A 20,554-nucleotide genomic window follows, 5' to 3' on the forward strand; every position below is an offset into this window, starting at 1 on the left:
AAAACATATTAATAAAACAAAAGTAAGTGTGTACATTCAAGAAGATATCAATACTGCTACTCGCATTTTTTGTAAAATAAATAAAGTTAGTATATATCACCATATGTAACTTATCAAATCAATAATTACTGATTATGTAGAATCTTTCACCGACTTCAAGGTGAAATATGGTGTTCTCAACCTGAGGGTAAATATTATTTATAAGTTAACGAACACGATGAAAAAATATTAGACTTCACAGTAACAACGGAGACATGATTAGTAAATCAACTGTAATGTCTCCATCATTTGTTTTCGGAAGCACGATGTCTTTGGAAAGCCAACTTGTCATTTATTCAGTTCAATTACAATTATGTACCGTATGTAATATACGTATATAGTATAACAGATGTCGTTTATACATTATATAAAATATATCATAAGTACATAGACTCAATATATTATAAGATATCTAATGAATCACAAGTTGTTGAAGTTAGTTTGCCATAAATGTCAAACGCAAATCTGACCTATTTCCGCATCAAGGTCTCAATGACGCCGCACATAACAATGTTTGGGTCTATGTACCAGAGACGTATATAACACATAATTTATTTGTGAGCAGTCGTCATCTTTACGAATGTTATAATATTCGGAACAATCACTTGAATATCGAATCAAAGAAGACATTTAAACACCAGAGGCTTAGGAAACAGGAATATACAATGTAACTATCTAGAAAATGAAAACAATAGAGAAATTATCACGCTGATAAAGTTTAGTGAAAAACTCTCTTCTGGTTCCGTTATAGGAAACGATCGAGGAAGCTAGCTGATAAAGACGAACCTGCTTTGTCCCCTATTTCCAGTTTCGGAGTGTAAATATATATCATATGAATATCCGATGGTTCATGCTATTCAAAAACTACTCATCATTACTATATCTAAAAGTGAATATGAACGACTTGACAAATGCTTTGAGCTGCATTTTTCTTTCTTTTTCTTATAAACTGCTTCATGAAAAAGTCCACTAAGGGAAGTGCTTAGATTCAACTGATGGGTTTGTCAGAAGTCTGTTCGAAGATCTTGCCACCAAATTCGAGGAAGATATTGTCAACACAATCAGGTTCTCATAACCAGAGATTGAATGCGTTTATTAAGCTAATACTTTGGTATGGTAGTGTACGGAGTATGATACAGAATATTTTTTACATTACAGAATGTTTAAGATATATCACTTATCCATTATATGCCTTTGTTCATGTATAATTAAGCGAACCCTGAATCCTATCGTGTAAATTGTCGTATAATGTAACTGTGACAGTTGGATTATTCATCAAAAGTTTGAATAAACTGGTGTTCCCTATGGAACTGGATACGCTTACTCTTTCCGAACACCTGATGTCATTGTCCGTATTCCTTATTACATACTTGGCCAGTTCCATAACATTTTGGTTTGAATTAAGTTTCTGTTGACGTAATAGTATTTTCTTTCTTGTTATTGTGGAACAATAAGAAAACTGTTGTTGACCTTGATAGAGAGTATACATTCACACAACACAACTGCTAGCAATGACAATTTTAATTGTTATAACATACTAACATTTTAGACGGCAGCAGGACGTTTTATCCGGATGTACTATATTGACGACGAACTAACTTGCCCTTTGCATTAAGTACAAGAAGTTTGCTAAGCCATTTCTGAGTTGTGCGAATGGATTTTATATCCCGCTATTGCGTCAAAACTGATATACATTTACAAGTATTTAAATTTAAGCCACCTATGTATGGCCTCAAATTTAATGCATACCATTTTGTGCTACCTTGAGTGTTGCGAGGCCTTGAGCCAACCCTCGTCACGAAACACTCAAAATACATATTATCATTGTTTAGGCATACACGTAACTGAATTTATTGCCAGGTAAGGAACTATCATTTAAAAGTACATATAGTCTAAAAACAGACAGAATGAAATATCTCATAAGTTTCCATTATTTCAAATGATTTTTTTTTATCGTCTTGTGACCTCTAGTATACCCCAATTATTCCCCCTTATGTTCCCACTTTCGTTACCCTATGACAGAATTTGTCGCTTTCACACTTGAATGTATGCTTTTATATACCGTTACTTAAGTCATATCAATAACGACAGGTATATAGACATAATTTACTTAATACCGTATTACATTTTGGAACTGTTTCTGTTTTTCAAGACTAGCTATTTTATCACTTTTTTCAGTTTTTGGCTGATTAGTTTGTTTTTCCTTTTGTCCTTCCTATGTGTAGAGACGTGAGAGATATACTCTACACACCGGGAACATTCTTACCCACTTCGAATCCCCGTCAAAATTCAGTGGTACATTTATGTACTGAAATACTGAAGCTTCGTATATCAAAATATAAACTAAACGTTGAAAAGATAAATCACACACGTTTGAATGTTCTTTACCGGGAGTAGTCATCAATTCAAATTTCAGTTTTTTCCGGAAAACTTCTGAAAATCTAAAAATATTCATTGAACTGATTATCATCAAGTAGTGATTTAAAATCAATCAGCACATCATTTAGATATTGGGGTAGTAATAAACTGCTGTTTAGTACAAACTAAGTGCTTATCAACAGGTATATTAAAGGCTAATTCATTCCTTAATGATTTATGCAGTTGCGTCGCTGTCGTGCACAAACATGCACCGACCAACAGTATCAGTCATTGTACAAAGTACATACCTGCATTTTTAAAAGGTAACTTCAAAGTCACGATTTCGCAACTGAAAATAACAAAATGAATATATAAACTTCAATAAATAAGAAAAAAACCCACTTGCTTTTGATATGATCCGTTGCTGTAGAAATATAGCGTGTTCGGTAACGTTTATGACGGACCTTACGACCAAGCCTAAGTGGCACCCCACACGAGGCTAACGTTCGTCATCAATGGCCACCATTGTTTTGCACATGACAGGTAGTCAATGGCCTTCTTCTTGTGGGTACAACATTAGGAACTGTAGAATTAAGCCCTTGTTCCCACTCAATAGTGACGAAAATTCCATATATAGTAAAAACATATATTGCAGTCATCGGCGGGACTCTTATTACCAAATCTGATCTTATTTCAAACAGAAAGCGAATACGGACAAGCAGATTTTAAATTATCCGTTCTTATCAAGGCACATTGTTTTGTTTGTTTAATATTTCCACGTTTTTGATATTTTCACAATTTACGAAAATGATTTCTACTGTGAAAGTTCGGATGTATATTTGTATATTAACTATAGGATATCTGTCATTTGCAGGTAAGTAAAATTTTATCATTTATATAATTACTATCAGTAAATGTTACCAATTTCTCTTTTAAAATACGTCATCAATGTCTTTTCATTCATGAAATTATTTCATCCATGTCTCTATGAATATCTTTAATTTCTGTCCCTTTCTTCTTGGTATATTTGTGTGTTTTGAGTATGTTGCTTTTCTTTTTGTGTTGGTATCTGATTCAAACACATCACTTTATATGATTACTTTGCTTTTTCTACTCAGCTTTAATTACACACCAGTGTATACTCTTCTGATTATTAATTTCTTGATTGAATACAAACCGTTAATGATCAATTAAATTATTATGCTAAAGTTTCTGTTATTGCATAATTTAAATGTATTTCGTTCTGATTTTCACGTTTCAAACACAAATTCATTTATATATCGTGCCCAACTTTTGCTATATATTGTAAAATTTCCAAAAAAATGATTCAACGAAGGACACTTAGAATATTAAATTAAATTAATGTATTTGTATTAGATTAGACATGCCAGACTATTATATGCACACACTAAATTTATCATACATATATGCAATTGTATATGTAATATCAAGTTGAAAATTAAACGGGATCTAAAGGCCAAAATGGGATATGACACTTTTGTCAATCTTGTTTTATGTGCCTCAGGTACCATGTCTATTTTCACGTTAAACAAAACGTTACGTGAACTTCAACGAAATTATATATTATCAGAAATGAAAACAACTTAATTCCTTAACTGAAGTGAAGTAGTCAACATGACGAACGGAAATTACTTGAAATCTCAAAACGTTAAAAGGGAAATAAAGGAGTACTTTTGTACTTATGCCACTGTATCAGCTATACCGGTGTATGTTACTGGTAATATTAGTTTTGTTGTTTTATTGATAAATGTAGTTTCCAGAGTTATTGCCAAATTATCACCACATCCTATGTAAATCATAGTAAACGCTCCCCTCTCCCTTTGAAATTCACCCGTTTCAGAAATCAAAATTTCTTATGTAAACATATATGTACGTTTATAACACTTTCGTCTTGTTAAATTGATGTTTAGAATCTTATTCCTTCCTATTATAAAGTAAACACTGACTGTATGATTTGACATACCGAAAGCGGATAGTTTGAGATTTCATAGTTATTTTTTTTTTTATTTATTTCTAACAACTACACAAACTTTGATCAACATTTGCTACTAATTTTTTACCTACATGTATATGTTTATCTTATTTCAAATACTATAACCTTCCGGTGAATAGATGCATTTTTTCACCTATTGTTTCAGTTGGAATTCACTGGAAACTGCAGAACAACTAGTTGTAATTAGTGATATTAACACTATTCACGATTAAGTGTTTTTAATCTGTCAAAACATGTATAGCGATTCATCACTTGTTCAATATGTCATCAAACAAGAACAAATCGCTTGATATATTGTATTTTAAATGACGTAATCTGACTAGAAAGATATGCACTGGACTGAGATAATTTAACATAAATCTTGTTAAACGATTTGTACTTTCAGGGGAATTAGAAATAGGTCATGGAATATCGTATGACGATGTTTGATTGACAGGCCGGCAAGATAAATTTTCTGTCTTTTAATAAACTAAACATTTATAACCTAGATGTGTATTACATCGTGTGCACGAGAATATATCTATTGAAAATGAATTCCTTCCGTTTGTCATACTTTAGATATTTTTTACTGAATATAATGTATTATTTTGACTACCTAGCCACGAATGTGATCACAAGTACTGATGTGAATAGAACTATTCTACACTGATGTAAATAGAACTATTCTAAAGGTAACAACGTGATATTTATGTTAGACCTGAAATAAAGTATGGTATGAAAGAAATTTGATACCTTATTTCGCTACGAAGAGTTCAAATGGTGCTTAGTGATCACTATCCATTTCTAATACTATTTACATTTATCGTAGTATAATTTAGAAAGCAACAATTTAATCAACATATTACTTGACATGTGATAGATATCTTTGAAATCAAATTTAGTGAAGAATGCAGCGACTGATAACCTCAATTTACCTATATTTTATTCTCTTTGTTAACGATTTTGTTATACTTGAGTAAAAATGATGAAACGTTACCTTATAGATTTCCAACATTCGCGAGTTCTAGAAGGACAAAATAGCATTACGATGCGATTAAATTCATTCTCTTCTATATCTAACTTTGCTTTTTTGTTGGAAGGTGCCATTCACATGTAATTTTTACCATTACTTTCGTAAAATAAAATGAAATAAGCAAATTTGTAATAGACTGAATGGAACTCTTTCGCACTGAATAACCTATACGTGATTATCTGAATATTTCGTTTAGAAATGACGGCTTTTAACAATCCACGATCATGAATGTGAAAACATCCGTTATGATTTAATGGAAGCATTATATTATAATTGGTTATAGAAAATTTCAGTTACTTAAATAATTGGACTTAGTTTGATTGACAGGTTTAATTGAGCAAACAAAGACACATTTTGGACGATCTAATAGCACTATTTTCTATTGTTCTATTACCTGAACGGGAAGTCATAAAACGAATGCAAACGGATAATTAAAATTGACTTCATTACATTTTTCTTTTGGGGACAATTCCCTTATTTAAAGAAAAAAAAAGGTAACATGTTTTCTAAAAAATGACAAATGGGCTTTAGTTTACCTCAGTCTGTTATCTTATAAAGTTAAACCGCATTTATAGTTCAATACCCGTTTACCCAGATTATGCAGACAACTGTATTTGCAATTGTTATAGGTAGAAAACTTAAGTATATCGTTTTTGTCTAGGTTAACCGTGTTGATTTGTGCCCTTAGTTATAATCTAATGTGTTTTTTGCAAACTTTATAAAGAAATCCCCACAGGAAACAACGCGAAATATTGTATTAAACAGGCTAGAGTGTTACTCCTGTGAATGCAGGTGTTGTTTATACAATAAGGTCTTAGTATACCTTTTTCGGTTTTTATATTTACATGTAGTGTTATAAGGCTGTGTTGTTAAAATCTTAACAATACCTGATTGTGTATCATACTCTACACGGAAAGTCATTTACCTCGTATTCGAGGTGGTGTTTTCAAGTCCGTTTTCCGATATATATATATATTTGAAATATGTACAATTTTGCATTATAATATATAAGAGTTAACCGACAACCAAAGTTGAGCACATCTTAAGCAAAGCCTTACCCGCAATTCTTTCATGACAATGTCAGGATATTACTTTTAAGTATTTATAAATGGACATTGTTTATATTGACAGTTTATTGATAATTACAAATCATGTATCAATATTAATAAAAGTTGAACAGGAGGTAAAATAAAATCGGCAGAATGTCTATTTCAAGGAGGGAATAGTGATTAAAATAAGCCGAATCGATCCCACTTGTACCTCTCCGATAACCAGACAACAACAGGTCTGTGGTACATACCAAAGTATCATGTTTCAAAATAATTGTTTGGTCCACGGTGATAACGCATTCCCCCTGTGTAGAAAGCATGTGGAAAGTCTAAAGGCCTTTTGTGTATATATTGTAAAGGTGATATTGTATCAATAACTTGTATAAATGATAGCTTTGTATGAAGGTGTGGTGTCAGTAATATCTTAATCATAATTGTCTACATTTTTCTCAGGAAGTTTTGATCTTATCAACAATAACTTATTTATTCTACCCAAGCGGTCATCAACAAATATATTAATACCGGGTATCGCTGTTCTAGTCTACAGGTTGAATATGAAAAAGGCGATGTTGTATTTCTTGTCAATTTATTGTAAACATGGGGTCAGAGTGTTTAATTAAATATGAAGGTTTCATTTCCTTTCTAAATGAATTAGAACAAACATCCTTACATCCTTAATGCGTTTGACAGCATGATTCTAATGTGTAGATCACAAACCCTTGTTGATAAAAACATCCTATCGGTAAATTTCTGTAAGTAATTACCTTATTGAATATTGAAATAAAAAAAGTATTGATCTTATTTTTATACAACAATGTTTTTTCCACATTTATAAAATGGGCGGGCAAGTCTATAAATATTGGAAAATATTAAATACGTAACTGGCACAGTGTTTACATTTACCAATTTTATTTCTGAACAGGGACAGAGTTCTTCACACAACATTGATCTAGAAGTTGATTTACTATTTAAGGATAGTGCCTCCTTACTTTTTTTTTTTTACCATTTTTCCTTTTCAAAAGAGTTTCCACACCAAGGAAATAATCTGTTCTATTATTAGTTTGCTGTATGAGCAGTTTCTCAATAGACAAATCCTGCTGACACGTTTTAATAAGTGAACTTTTCATTTTTTACTTTAAAATCTAATAGTGAACACCATCTCTAGATTATAATTATATCCTACAAGGATTCATTGCTGTTATAGATAATTATTTTTCTATATCATTACAGGAAATATATATATCAGAAATAAACACGAAACAGATTTGGATTTGGAGCATGAGGCTCCGTTTCCATTTTCAATTATTCTTTTAGATGCTTTTTAGTTTATGTTGTTGTTTTGGCATTGCTTATTGGTAGTGTCTTCTATGTTACGTATGTTGTCTCTGAATTATATTATTTTTTGATGATTTAAACAAAACAAGTTGGGTAACATCGTATTGTCTTTTTTGATGTTTTGATTAGATGCAGATTGTACGTTTCCTGAAAATGTGACGGGACTTTGGCATAGTGCCGACCGTGGCGAAATAACCTTCAATTCAACTTCCATTTTTGGGTATGAGGTGGATGTTCCTAGTCTAGGAACAATGGATTTCAACTGTATAGACCAGTCAGGATCTACATATCTTCTGCAGTAAGTCTGATAACATGTCACTCAGTGTTGCACAGTCTACGTAAATGTGCTGTTAATGGTCAATAAAATCATACACACAAGATACATCAAACCACAATTAATATGAATGACTGTAAAAAAGGTTGATTTAGTGGTTAAACGTGTAGTAGTACATATAAACATGACAGCACACCAGCCAGACGGTAACCTTTATTTCGGGAGTTCCACTGGAAGAAATTGTAAAATAATTTTCAACCAACATGTCAAGATATATACGTATCTACATCTTTCCGTAGGTATTGCCAGATTAACTAATTATTCTATTTTCTTTATTTTCAGAGGTGTACAATTTATTAACATATTTGGTAAAATCACCCGTTTTTTTCTGTGTTTGGAGATGATTAAAGTGAACGATGATGTATTTCACTATTACGTTGGAACAGGTAAGTTTCAAAATTCCTGCACTCACAATAAAAATGTACCAGTAACGTCTATACAATAGTGGATAACCTATAGAAACAGGAAATGCATGATAGTCTCTTCACTTACTTATCAATATCCAATAAAACAACGTAACGTGATTACCGAAGATGGCACAGATTCAATGACGTATATAAGTAATACAGGATCGCATTTCATAAAACAATTACATAACGTTATAATACTCCAATACTTTAAACAACATATATTTTTGACGGTTCAATTTGTTACCAAAATGTTGATGCAAATTTGATGTAATTTTAAGGGAAGATTTTCTCGTTTAAGCATAAAACGAACCATAATTTACTTTAATGACTGTGATTTCAACGTACTGTGCAATAATTAACGTGGAAGATATCTTTCCATTGGTACTCCAGAATCACGATTAAATATGTCCACGAAATGAAAAACAGATAAAAGTTGATATGGATTATAGTATTAGATGATTTTTTGAGCAAGGTTTTACCACGAAATAAATTGCCAACGAAAATGTATGTTGGTGTAATACCACGAAACTTGACTATTTCTAATGTCATTCTATTGTGAATATGGTACAAACACGTCCTTCATTAGTAACGCTGTTGTGACGTAATTACAGAACGTCTTCACGCTATTGTATCAAGTCTGAAAATAATTCTGTTCTTCTTGTTAAAGATATTTGAACTTTATACTTTATTTTGTGTTATGAGTTATAAAGACGTGAAAACTTTAATGATGCTTGTCTATTTGATGTTGGATGTAACAGATATCGTTCACTAAAACTCGAATATTCATTTTCAATCAGAATTTGACACGTTTCTGTCCGACTTCCTGTACGGTAGAATAGACGAGATTGCAACTATAGCCCAAGCTTGTAACAGACCAACACCATACGAGTCGGAAACATTTATCATGCTTATCAGAGACGGTAACATTTCATTGTTTTTACTCTTGTTCTCATAGACATCCTTTTCAATTAACATTGAATAACCCGTTCAGTGTTCGTTCTGAGCCAATTAGCCATGACATGGAAATATCTAACATACTAATAACATAGAAATATTGAACTTCCCTGAAATGCATATACCGATAAAATAACAAAAAGAATGAAAACGATAACGAAATTCGACTGTGTTATTCTTCGTTATTAAAATATAGAAAAATATATCTAAATACACCGAAAGTGCCTAGAATCATTAAAATATATGTTAATTAGTAAATATTTCAACTGCTTGATCACCTCTCCTGTTTCTAATCTTTCTTCATATTGATGTCTAACTGTGTATTCTTTTCCTGGATGTTTGATTTATTGAATGTTGAATGAAAATTCTGTCCACAGGATCTGTAGAGAATAATACCGCTGGGATTGTATGTCCAGACCCAATCCTGGCCGTGTTTGAAAATGTCACAATATCACACGGAGGGACATCACAGTATTGTTCAAGCAGCTCACTCGATGTGTGTTCTGATCGCACAAAAATGAACTTCACACTCACAGATCCCGCTTGTGTGGCCCCCTTATCACCATTTTCATGTAAGATGCCAAAACTATTGTTAATATTAAAAAGATATTTGCAAAAAAGGGGAGTTCTCTGAACCACGATTAATGATAAGCGGAAGCATTATCTATCACTGAAAAGTGGAACAAAAACAACAAACAAACAAACAAACAAAATAGGTTGAAAAAATTATTAACCTTTTTGAATTATCATTTACTCTAGTATTTTTGTGACTTGTTAATATACGTTAATATACTGTTTATTTTCAGCTGATAACCAATTCAAATGCATACACTACCTCACAGTTGGTTCCACGATCTACTTGTCTGCTTGGAACTTAGATGCAGCCATTACCGAACCGACAACACATCAGTTCGTGTGCTTCGTAAGCATTTTTGTGTATTATACCTACAATCTTCCTCAGTGTAGTTTGCTTTTTTACAAAAGTTCATTTTATTCACTAGGAAACGGATTTTTTCCACAACAGCCATGAAGCCGACAACATTTTGCTCAATTCTATTTTCCAAGTACAATTAAATTAGAAATTCTGGATAAAAATATTTAAAAAAGGTGAACGCCCTCGAAAACGTAACGTTTAAAAACTTTGATCTGTCTAAAAATTAAGATTATGACCTGTGCAGTTTATTTCTCTGTTCTGCTTTTGGGGATATTGCTTTTATCTGTGATCCATATAAGAATTTAGCAACCCAATGAAAAACCAAATATTGCAGACAAAGCAATCTCATATACTGATACTAATTCGCAGGCGATACAGCAAATAGGCGATGTTGTGTATGCTACTGAGACACCGAATTTTTGCACTAATACCACCACCGAGACCACACCAGGTACCAACAGAGGAGGTGTCGCAGGTCATTCATTTCTCATCACATCAACATCAGGTAAATTGTCCACACACATATATGTTTTTATTCGGATATTTAGTTTTCTATATATAAGACCCAGATTAATATCGATGGAATCCATTGCTTCAATGACAACGTCATCGATGCAGTGACATAATAATCGGGGTCATGTACATGTTATCTACAGTGACTTACGCTTTTTTAAGCGGCTTCTGTTCGCAAAATCGCTAATTCATCTGTCCCCACAGTTAGGTTTGTTATTTCCTAATTTATTTGTGTTAAGATTCTGATGCTTCGTGTTAATCTATCAACTGAGTTTTATATGAGTGCACGTGTTTAATGTTTTTCACATTCATTTTGATGTGTGTGGTGTAACAATAGCGTGACAATGATATAATGTTAGGTCAAACTATCTCGTCCAAGGTTCGATATTTCAGTATAATGACAAACTAAAATCTTATACCTCGATATTGTAAGTTGTTGTTAACGATTGTGCTTGCGCCATTGGTGAAATTCTTATGTACACCATGTTTGTCAAATTAGTTATTTAATAACGTTTTCTTTCTTCTGTTACAGAAACCTGTTTGACGACATTTAATGGTAAGTCTATTTTTTCAGATATTATCACTACAATATTATCATTATAAATGTCCCTTTCATAGCATCTTTATGTGAATGCTAGCAAACAGTAAATCCCCAAAATAAGAGGGATAATAAAATACAAAATGTATCATAAAAGCGATTGTAAGTGATCAACTTATATCTAAGAAGGCATTTTTATTATTGATGCAATGTAGTACTTTTTGGATAACAAAACTCTTTGTGGTTTAACAATGCAAAAATCTTCCTTCCTACGATTTTACACACTGACAGATATTGTCTTTGTGTATATGTCGGTACTATGACATGACATTTATAGAATTTTGTCCTCTCTATACAAGTATATTTAATATGATTATTTCTAATTTACAGTTACCACTCCGGCACCAGTTATTCAGGATCTGACTCCCTTGTATGCGTTGGTCGCACTTCCTCTCTGGATTCTTCTGTCCCTTCTGGTACTGCTGGCGATAATTCTCTTCCGGAAATTTGGATGCATCTGTATGAAGATAAAATGTCCAAAACGAAAACCGAAACCGAGACCTGAAACTCCGGATATGGATGTGAGTCGCGGAGAAGCAAACTCCAAACGAGCTTTTACCATGAGAAGGGATGTTTATTTCAAGCAAAATGGGATGAATATATCTCTCTTCCGGCCAAAGAAAGCATTGAAGGTATTTCCGATGTTTGATCCCTCTTGGGACCCGAGTTCTCTACCCTTCATTTTACCTTTGCCGAAGGTAGAACCAATCTATAACGATCCTTTGGAAATTTACATGAGGGACCGCCTGCCACGTAGAAAATCCGCTCTTAGTCTCTATAGCTTCGACGCGGTATTTATGGGCAACGGAAATGGCACCGTGACACACAAATAACACGCAAATTCAACGGGAGTCAAACTACAACATTAACCGTTACCACGCAGAGAGTTTGTTTAAGCTTCGAAAGTGCTTATATAGGGAACAGTAATTACCTTGTGAACAAACGTATCTATCACTACTGAAGTAAAAAAAAAACATTTATCGTTTTCCTCAAGTGTGAATAGCATGGCGTCAGCGCCATCTTGCTCATATTTCACTCTTCTCAGCAAAATACTACCATACAATGACTCTCCTGAGCGTCATCCTGCTCGAACCCGTGTGACACGTGGGTGTCCATGTCTTTCTGCAACCGCTCATTTTATTAACACAACCAAACGCTAACCAGTCGATGGTTATAACCTAGGTCCATCAATTTAATAACAAACACTGGTTATAGCATTGATTCATTTTACTTACATGATTCAGAAGCCTTGTCTACTGGTCACCTCGTAACTGTCAGCTTGAAGTAACCGCCACCTGTGTTACTGATAGTAACGATAGAGCCGAATGTTGGAAATGGAAAATCGGGATTTTAGCACAAATAGTAAAGACATATGTAAAAACGTATGTCCTTATAGTATCTGAATAAAAAAACTGTATTTCATGTGAAAAGCATGTCACCTAGATGGCAAAAAGTATGTCTTTATTATTTCAATTAATTGAAAAGATTACGAAGTGCTTTGAAAAACAGGTAAATTAGGACAAATGTCTCAGTATGTAACATTGAATATGTGATATTATTAATCTGTTTTTATTTATTAATCATTGCTCGAAATATAATTTCTCAGCAGTTATTTTCAAACATGTTCAATGATTTTTTATAAAGCTGTATTATTAAAACAATACTTCACATATATGATTGGATGTCAAACCTACCTCTGCATATTGAGTTATGGTAAACAAGGTTCGCTACATGTGAATAATATACTTGAATTCATGACTTGAAAGAAATACTGAAAGATAGTTATATGCTCTTGTCATATGTATTTGGGTTGCCCCTTCGATGACAACTCTGCGCTCTCTTAAGTGTCATTTTTCCCCATAAAAGTACAATGTCCTCCTGGGGGTCCTAGGAAACACTAGACAATATATGTGTTATGTATTCAAATATTATCCAAAACTGCCAAAGAGATCCCATTCTGCGATTTAAAATTCGTTTGAAAAAATTGTATTTTTTTATCGATGTCATTTCCTCAAGAAAATCGTTCTGGAAAACGAGGCAAATGATCAAATGATCAATATTGTCATTGTATAGAAAATGTTACTGTAATTTTTTTCATTTAAGTATATACTATATATCTATGAACAAAAATATGAGAATGTGTTGAACTAGAAATGGTCGTTGTGTTATCGTAAAATCACAAATGAATGAGAATTCAGTTTGTATAATTCATAGAGTAACGGTTACAATGCGAGCATACTTGAATCTGATCGCATCATATCATTTACATTTCGACAGTAGTTACATTGAGCCATTACTGGTTACATAATTGATTACAAATCAGTTTTGAATGGTGTTGTATGAGTTTAGGTAAATAAGTATTTGTATCCGGATGATTGAACTATAAATATGTCTGCTTTGTATTTTTAATTTGTTGTACACTTTTTAAAAATATATATGAAGATGCATATTAATTTTTTTGGGCAGGTGTGTGTGTGTGTGTGTGTGAGGGTAAGATCAGTCTCACTTATGTTGTTATACTGTTCCAAATGCGACGTGAATGTATGGATATATACATAAAATTTGCTTCATTTGAGCATGATGATAACGACTTAGGTAGCTATGCTGACATAAATAGATGTACAACATCTTAATATTGCTAACGCGTTATCTGGTGAAAAGTAAATATATAAATGCAGTTTTATTTTTATCTATAATTTATTTATAATTGTGATTTGAAGAGAAAGAATCTGGTAAAGCTACAAACTTGTTTTATGTTGACGTTTAATGTACGAATGTATCTATATTTCATTTCTATTCTATTTATATGTAACATCGCGACACTGTACTTGTTACACTAGAGACAGGGTATGTGTGTATACATGTTTTTGTGATGCGTTTCCACTTTGCTATTAAGAATATGCTGCTACATAATATAATTAGGTAATGTAGAACGAAATATACATGTAGCATTATGCTGCACCTATACAAATGTTTTGTGCTTCTAGAACTCAGTGATATTAAGGACTTAGATGAAAGGACGTCTTGACTATCACAAACCAGTTTAACATTTTATTCGTTTCGGTGTATCAATTAATAGTGTTTCCAACAAATGTTCTATGAATACAAATATATATCCTCGGTACCTGCATCGGTTCATATCCTGCACATGCGACACCTAACACAACCCAAGCCAGTATAAACAGCATGACACATTTCTATGCTGTGAAAGGGATTAAGAAAAGTGTAATTATTCCTGTTAGCTTTAATTTATTTGTTTATTGTAAATGTATTTAAGTTATGATATTTTTTGTTATTTGTTTTATGAATGGACCTTTCGTATCCATGGTAACTGTATGATGGTTTATTTTCGTGGAGCTAATTTTTCACGGATGTTCCATATTGGGCTAGTTCACGGGTATTTAATTTCGCGCTTGCCTATATTTTGCTATCCATACAAAGATGATAACGCTTTTTATCCCCCAGGTTTTCAATTTATTGTTAGGCATTTAATCGTGCGCTATTTTTAACAGACCGCAAATATTGCGAAATAAAAACTCCCATTCCGTGAATAAACCAACCATGCAGTTTGTAATCGCATTTCATCATAGACGAATTAAATGTATATTTGTCAGTAAACATTTTCTGACTTCAGAATTGAAGTGTTATAATGTACAGTTTTTCATCATGTTTTTATTTATATTACATCCAATTTCAGTCTGTGATATTTTATACCAAGCTGTGATACGTAAATATGTTAGGATTAATGTGTCTGTTAGATTTCATAATCATACCTTTTTGCAATACAATTGATTGCATTTATAGTTGTAAATGGTAATGTTCTGATATAGGTACTTACGTGTCCAAATAAAACTGTAATGTAAAAATGGTTTCTTCTTATTATCGATTTTATTTATTTTGATTTGTTTGTCTTAAGCTAAGGATTTCGTCCATGACGCGTTAGATGAGAAATGTGTAATTGTATCTCATTGTATAACACAGGTATGTAGATACATATGGTAAGGTAAATACGACCAGAAATCATGTAAACAACAGAAATTGTTCTTTGGTATCCTGAAACTGTTGATTTTTATTAAAAATCATTTATTGATATTGTTAGCTCTCATTTATGATATCGTATTCGATGCACGGTTAAGTTTACACGTTGATGTATAACAATGATTTCTTAACTCAAAACAAATTTATTTATCGATGCAACGACATGATGTGCTGAAAAATTACTATGTTATTCTTAATAAAGCAATGATACAATAACTGCTTCCCATATTGTCAAGACCTTTATCAAAATCATGTGCTGTATGCTAAATTTACAAGATTTTACATGCCGTTAGTTTCAATATTTTGTATACAAATGTATATGAAATACTTGAAATATATCATATTGAACACGAATTGTTGCAAATATTGAAATAATTTTTTTTTCGCAGATCTAACTAATACCTAAAACAGCGATATTTTCCATTGTTACAGATTTATTTGTTGTAATTAATGTAAATGTAACGATGGATATGCTGCGACGTTATGAACAATTCGATACAAATACCAATTACAAAGAGGATCCTAAATATTACAAGAGGAAAAAGACCATGTGTTCCGGAAGTGTTATCGTCTTCTTCATCAATAACACCCACACATGTCACTTTTGGTCTGTCCAAGTAAGTAATGGCAGGTACTCAAATGAGAACAACAAGGTACACAACAACGTTACCAGCAGGTAAGCAAACGAATTTAAAGTACATTCAGCTTCATAATGTATGCTTCTCAATGAGATCACGATAACGCCCATAAAGCTTCCATATAATTATTTCGTTCGGATAATAGATAAACCAACGAGCATCAACCCCGTCCAGCTACAAACAATATAAATGTAAATATTGATCGATTACATTTCATGTTTATCACTTTCATTGATAATTAATAATATTAAATGCAAACTACATTTTTTAATTTTCGAAGATGAAACACTTGAAATAAGACATGTACGTCTCTATCTTCAGAGAAATACTATCCAGTGACATTTACATAATTAGAACACAGTTTCATATTCAATAGGCAGTAATTAAGTTTTATTGAAAAGCATACTGCCCTTCGTGATGTGAATTTCTTTAGAAAATTGAAATCAGTGAATTTTGCTTTGCCTCTGAACTTTTCATAACTTGAATGATATTGATGATATTTAATGCTATCAGAGAAGATAAAAACCAACCAAAGCTTTTGTACTAGACTAACAAATAAAAAAAGGACTAAGCTCTAAAAAAATCCCATAATTTGAGATATTAAAAGTCATTCATAATATAATTCATCAAATACATAACTTGTTGGATACCTTGTAATGTCATAGGACGCATGTTGTAGCCTTTTTATCTTTTGTGATAATTACCTGATGATTAAAGAGCCAGTCCCTCATGGCATAGGTTTAATGTGAAATTGTTTGTTGAGGGCCATTTGCTATGCAAATAAGTTTTCCTATATCGACGACCCAATTTATATCTAAAAAGCTATGTGGAACAAAAAAATCCGCATTAGGTCGAGTCAATGTGTTATCCCATTATTAGGCTTGTTCTATGACACACATGTGAATGGCAACTTTCCATACAAATATAACCAGATTAAGAATTATCATTACTATACCAACAGGCATGATAATAATGGTAGATGTTTGATTTTATACCGGACAAGCATTTATAACTGTATGTTTACTTCCAATCAACTTCCAAATGGAAATCCTGTTATTTTTGAAAGCATGCTAAAACCCTTGGTTTATTTGCATTGTATTGCTTCTATTCCATAACTAAGTCTGTTTCAAACCCGATAAGTCATGCAATAGACCTCATAACAATTTGATTATTTTGTTTTACGTTGTCATAGCATCTCACTGAGAAATATTCTGTTTCTTTGTGCGACATGACGCTTTGTAAAAATCACGTGACTTGGGTGTCTTAAGTCCGAGAAAAATTACTTTAAATATATCTCGAAAAATAAATCTTCCCGAAAAGGCTAGGTCCCAACATATTATATTTCACAAGATTTCGTTCATTATCTCTGCAAGATCATGCACAAACTACTGTCTTGTTGAAGGTTTAGATCCCAATTTTTCTATTACTGTCGCTGGAAGAGCAAACCTCTCTCACTACAAATTTTATGTGAACATGAAGATAACATCAACAATCTGAGATAGGCGTATCTACCAGCTAATGGAAAGTCAACCTTACACCCACTCTGAAATAATGGGAAATTATACGTCTAGATTGGAATGGATAGAAATAAAAGGTTAGCCAGGTATGCGAGTTTTTGCAATATGTAGGTTTCTGTAGCTAAGGGGATATATATACACCTTATATCTTATTTCAACAACGCATATCAAATTAAAGAATTCATAAATCAGCTGAAAATATTGAGATAATCATATTTAGATAAATTCGATGCATTAGATGAATCAGATACATATTCTGTAGGAGTTCAGCACTTTGATAGTTTGAAGAAATGAGAAACTAATCATATTTGATGTAATAAAAAGCTCTGCTTGCTATAATCCCATTATACATGTAGGCGAGACAGGTCCCGTGAAAACTAACTAACTTGAGTTAAACAAGTATGATAAAGAATCATCAGTCGTTTGTGCATGTGTGTTAATGTTGCACTACATAAGATAACCAAGTAAAAAGTCATCTCAACGAAAACTAAGATTTGATTGATCATCTCGTCGATAATCAGACTCCACGTATCTTAACTTAATATTAGGTTGCTATAGGCCTGTATACACAGCAGAACAGGGTTCGTTCCTATGGGTCACGTGACCAGGTAATGCACCAACATTAACAAAGCTCATCGGCGGAACCTTGTCCCGTATATCACACGACTTGATTCTCATTTGGTGTGGTATATAATTGAAAACAACGCATTGCCATATATTGGTTGTATTTAAGATATTAATCATATCATAATCAACCAGATTTCCAGTAAGGGAACATTTTTTCAATAAATAAACACAATTTACATATTAACATGGGAATGGCAAAACTGTTTCCGTGTATCTGTTCATTATATTGAATGCAAATTCTACACCCGTGTCAAGTTTAATTACACGTTCCCGATTCTATATATTCGGTTCTATTTATTTCTACATTACAGAACTATGACATGTTTTGCTTTAATACTGTGATGTTATTCCAAATGCTTAATACATCATAATTCCCAGAAACACACCATACTTCTAGGATAAGTCCTCTCAATTTGGAAAGAACGTTGAACCTCCCCGAGCAGTAAAAAAAAAAACAGAGAATTTAGTGACAAAGCCGTGAAATCGATTGTCCTCCATAATGAACAAATTCAAGAAACGTATTCCTCGGAAGGCCTTATTTCCGTTTGGCCTTTTATCAACGATATCGACAATATCTCTAATGGATTAATTCAGTATAAAATTAATGTATATCACATTTTCGCACTTGGTATAGATAAACAAGTCGTGTATTGTATTAATGTAACAGCCTTTGACAATACACAAGCATTTTAAGTATCCAATCAAAACCTGTGCAAAACACTTTTTAGCGAGAGATATTTACGTGTTTGTGAGTTAATTAGTCTCCGAATAAATGTGTCCTTTGTTTATATGTATTACCCTAGTTTTATTGATTTTGGGTTTGAATTATGGTTCTGTTGACATGTTGGTATTTTAGCACCTCATAATGCTTTGTGTGACTCAAGAAAATTTGTTTTTAGACTGAAGATGAATTTGCCTTTTCGTGCTAGTCTTTGATTAAGTACAGTGCTTTGTAAACACTCGGTCTGTCATAATAGTCTACGATCATCCAGTACAAAACAACAATTCATTTGTATTGATACAAGGTTTCTTTTATGAAAGAAGATCTATATGGAATTTATCAAGATACATTGATTTTCAATACGTTAATCATCATGACAGGTTCATCAAAGATGCTTTGTTGTTGTTCTGACAATGTTTGCTTTTTTGAAGTCTTTGAAAACCTATTGATGTCTTGAAATGAGTATACGTCCACAGTGACGGTTAAAAGACTAAATATATACTGCGTCGCATATCGACTTACTGTGGAATCAGATGTTTTCGCTGTTCTTACTTCTTTTTCAGTAACAAATGGTTGTTTTTTGTGGACATTTGATTTCGTGAAGAGATAAAGGTCGATAGGTCATTATATTAGGATAGATACTACTGATTCTTAAAACTGATATATAATTTAAGATTTGTGAACTGATTTTTAAAATGCAGACATTACAACTTCACTGCAAACAAAGTTAGATTGAAGTTAATTTCAAAATTATCGTTTGAAATGGAAAAAAGCTATATGATTCTGTTTATCACAAAATTGAACCATTTTAGAAACATTCGTGAAAATAACATTTTAAACACAGATAAAACATTTGAATCGGAGATGCTCTTGCTGTATAGCTCTCTTTGTGGTGACGACACGATGAAGTCAATTCCATAAAGCAATTTTTACCAGAGTTGTCGTTCCTGAACAGTCACAATACACTTCTGTAAACGGTAAACGGAACTGACCTTATGGCGATATCCCTAACAACAACAAATAGGACAAAGCTGTGGACCGTTCTGTATGCCACCCATCAGCTTAAAACATGCTGTTATGCGGTTGAGAAGTTTAGTGCCAATATCGTAGCCAAAATACCGTTAAATATCACAAATATCACATTATAAGGACATGTACGAAATATACACACGATGGTTGATGACAATTTATTCAAAATTAATCTTCCGCGTTAAAACAGTAAAGTTTATAACCATTTTACAGATGAACAAACATGTATTTTCAAAGAATAATACAAAACATAAAACAGAAAAATAACGAAACACTTTACTATATGACACAAATACGTCGTTCAAGAATCTTGAAATGTCATAAACCATTTACAGAGGTACAATTAAGGTACCGCAATGCACTATGGGACAGATGGCCATGATAATGTATATTACAACTTTACATCAATATTGGTGTTTTCATCTTGTATCAAT

Source organism: Ylistrum balloti, unplaced genomic scaffold, assembly GCF_031769215.1.
Source record: "Ylistrum balloti isolate Yb309-2 unplaced genomic scaffold, AGI_CSIRO_Ybal_v1 Utg370744, whole genome shotgun sequence".
Lineage (NCBI taxonomy): Eukaryota > Metazoa > Mollusca > Bivalvia > Pectinida > Pectinidae > Ylistrum > Ylistrum balloti.